The 4,046-nt window shown below is 38.5% G+C and overlaps 1 pseudogene; it reads right to left on the bottom strand.

The window, feature by feature from the left end:
• The window catches only part of LOC140920259 (uncharacterized), a 7,760-nt pseudogene extending 3,714 nt beyond the window's left edge, over window positions 1-4,046 (bottom strand).

Here is a 4,046-nt window from a genome sequence, read left to right as displayed (position 1 = left end):
CGCTTTGAAAATTTTGGCGAATGTCACAAATAGAAATCTTCTGTGAATTCGGTATCCAGTTTTCCCAACGAGTCACCTTGTTTTCCCTTTTTTCCTTCGCAACCTTTTCATCATCAGCTTGAGTAGGTACATATCCCAACCCGTACCTATTGTTCTTTTCTGGTATTTCTATCAATTTCCCGAATTTAACAAAAGCTCTTCCTTCCAAATGGATTTTGTAAACTTCAATGATGTGGTAGATAGTTTTGGTTCTTTTAAACGAAATCCTTCACCCATGAAGATAGCATTGGCGATTTCTAATGCTTGGAAAGAAGTCTCAATGGCTTCCTCTGCTTCTTCAATGTATCCCATAGAAGATAGATGACTCACTATCATATCTTCTTCCCCAGATATTATCAACAACTTATTGTTCACTATAAACTTTAGCTTTTGATGGAGAGTGGATGTTACTGCTCCAACAACGTGAATCTACGGTCTCCCTAAAAGACAACTATACGCCGGTTTAATATCCATCACTTGGAAAGTTATCTCAAAGATATGGTGTCCGATTTGAATCGGCAGGTCAATCTCACCAACAACTTGTCTTCTAGATCCATCAAACGCTTTCACCACCAAAGCACTAGGCTTCAAACAAGCTCCCTCAACAAATAGTTTTGATAGTGTTGATTTAGGCATGACATTTAACGATGAACCATTATCTACTAGCACTCGTGCAAGAATATGATCGTGACACCTCATAGAGATGTGTAGTGCTTTATTATGCTATGTCCCTTCAGCTGATAATTCATTATCGCTAAAACTTAGACAACTACTAGCAGTGATGTTACTGACAACTCCATCAAACTGATCGACAGTGATATCATGAGTAACATGGGCTTCGTTTAAAACTTTCATCAGTGCCCTTCTATGTGCTTCAGAATTCAATAACAAGGAGAGAACTGATATCTTGGAAGGGGTTTGATTTAGCTGATCCACCACCTTATATTCACTTTGCTTGACAAACTTTAAAAATTCATTAACTTCTTCTTCAGACACCGACAGACACCTTCTTTTTACTGATCTCTTGTCCTTTTATGGCATGATACATATCTTCTTTTCCTTTTTCTCCATGAACCTCCTTTTTCCTAAGTTGTTTAGGAGTGTATACTCGACCACTCTGAGTCATTCCACCAATCCCTGAGATGTTAATGACATCAGTTCCTTTAGGTTCAAAACCATCACTTGGTAGATGATTGGCCAAATGGGATGTGATTTCGTATTTCAGCGGTACCGCCTTGGTATTTTCGTAAGGAAAAGGGGTTGGTGCTTGGACAATTATTGCATTTGGCCTGCTAGGAGTTGGCTTAATATTCTCCTTTTTGTAAAGAATTTCCAATGGTTTTGAGAAAGATATATTATTTTCCACACACGACTCCATGGTGAACACATGACCATCTGTTGCATATTGGTTTATCCCATCTTCAATAACATTGATAGAGGCATCCTTATGGTCTGGAAAGGGATTACTCCCTATGTTGGGACTATCCTCTTTGAAGGTAAGCCATTTTGCATTAATCAATTCTTGCACTTTAGATTTTAAGGCTTGGCAATCTTCGATGGAATGCCCCACGGCTCCTGCATGGTATTCACATTTGGCATTTGGATTGTACCATTTTGGAAATGGTGGTTCAAGAGGTTTCATTGGTCTTGGGACTACCATTGAATTTTGAAGTAAGTGAGACAACAATTGGTTGTATGTGACGGGAATTGGGTCAAAACGAGTTATCCTTTTTTCTCGATTAATAGGTGGTCTGTAGTGATTCGAAATTGGATTTTGGTTCCATTGATTTTGTTGGGAAAATTCAGTAGGTCGTGGTTGATAAAAAGGTGGTCTTGAAGAGTGATATTGAAGGTATGAGGCTTGTGTGGTTGCGACCACATATGGATAAGGAATGTAAGGAGTTTGTGGTATCGGGGGCTGGAAATTTGGGGGTCGATAAGAATTGAAGGGTGGAAAATAGGAGACTTTGGGGTTTACCATTAGAGCATTAGCGTCCCCTTCTTTCTTTTTTGTGAAGGTCGTCTTTTTGTGGTATCGGGGGCTGGAAAATTGGGGGTCGATAAGAATTGATGGGTGGAAAATAAGAGATTCTGGGGTTTACCATTACAGCGTTAGTGTCTCCTTCTTTCTTTTTTGTGAATGTCGTCTGGGGTCGTTTCACGCTAGTTGCTGCACATACGATCTTGCCACTCCTCATCCCACTTTCTATCCTTTCTCCTATCATGACTAGATCAGAAAAGTTTGATGATATACTCCCAATCATCTTATCATAAAAAGGCGACTGGAGAGTATCCATAAACATACCAACCATTTCTTTTTCAGATAAGGGAGGTTCCACTTGTGATGCCATTTCTCTCCACCGCTGTGCATATTCTTTGAAAGATTCATTGTCATTTTTCGATGAATTTTGCAATTGCATCCTATCAGGGGCCATGTCAATGTTGTACCTGTATTGTTTCAAAAAGCATCGGCCAGGTCTTTCCATGAACGAATTCGATTTCGCTCGAGATGCATATATCAGCTTAATGATACCCCACTCAAACTGTCTTGGAAAAAGTGAATGAGCAGCTTGTCGTTATGAGCATGTGAAGCCATTTTTCTGCAATACATAGTTAGATGATTTTTAGGACATGTGTTGCCCTTGTATTTTTCAAAGTCAGGAACCTTGAATTTGGGATGGATAGTCACATCAGGAACCAAACACATATCGAAAGCTTCAAGGCCATAAACATTATACCCCTCAATTGCTTTTATTCGCTCTTCCAAGACATGGAATTTTTCCTTTGATTGTGTATCATCCCCAATGTGAGGTTGATGCCAATTCCCATTAGCATCGAAATAGGGTACTTGGGGTGCAATATATGGAATATTTTCTGATGGTAGAGCATTTTGGGGTGGCACGTAGCCTAGAGGAGATGGGATGTGTGATTGGTTTTGGTTTTGGGGGTTGATAGTTGAGTGGTTTGAGTTGTTGTCCATGGGGTTGACGACTAAAGGTGGAGTATAACCGGGTGGAAGACCATACATAGGAAATTGCATAGTTGTTGTATAAGGTTGCTGGGTAGTCAGGGTAAAGCCTGGTGGGTGAGAATGAGTGGTTTGGTGTTCTTCATTTGCAGCTGGAGGATTCTCATATGTATTCCCCTTCCTTGACAAAGCTTGTATTGCTTCTAAGATTTGATCAACCTTGTCCTTCAATTGGTTGACATCCATTCTCATCACCTCTTGATTTTGCTCAAGTTTTTCCATGATCTTCGAGTTTGCACGAGTCCGATAAGGGTGTCGGGGAAACAGCTTTATTGATTTTTTTTCTGTGTTTTTTTATAAATAAGTAAAAAATTATGAGTATGTATTAAACATGAATGGAATGAAAAATGCAATTATTATCTTTTTTTTTTTTACATTTGGATGTTGGAGAATCATAAGTCTTGCACAAATTATTAATGAAAGAAGAATATGGGAATCGATAAACAAAACAGCAAATCCTTCATTGATGAGAAAAAAATACATTGCATTAAAATTAAAAAACTACATCGACTATGGTATTTCAATCATCTTTTTCAAGAGGACAACCAATCTTCTCCTCCAATTCTTCTACTAAATGTTTGCAATATTCGACGAACTTGTAGACTTTGATTGGAGTGTTGAGTGGATGCATTACTGCATCAATCTCTCTTAGATGTTTTGGAATTTTTATGATTGCCTGATTAGCTAGCATTGCCAATTTTGAAAAGCAATCTTTCCAATGTTTGCCTTTATCGTCCAACTCTTTATAAATCTCTTGGTTCTTCAATTGCCCAAACAACACCATGAAACGCTCCTCCCAGTATATGGTTTCATCCTTCAAGTCATTATAGATGTTTTCTTGATAATCAATGTAATTCTTCAACTCACTAGAAGCTTCCATTTTTGCTTTTAGTGCATCTTGGTGTTTTGAGAGTAATTCTTCGATTTCTTCCTTTTGTTGCCTCTCATTCCTTGCTTGACTCTCATATTTATCTACCAT

The sequence above is a fragment of the Cicer arietinum genome, chromosome 5, assembly GCF_000331145.2.
Source record: "Cicer arietinum cultivar CDC Frontier isolate Library 1 chromosome 5, Cicar.CDCFrontier_v2.0, whole genome shotgun sequence".
NCBI lineage: Eukaryota > Viridiplantae > Streptophyta > Magnoliopsida > Fabales > Fabaceae > Cicer > Cicer arietinum.
Note: the sequence above shows the minus strand (reverse complement) of the source record. Positions and strands in the feature narration are given on the sequence as shown.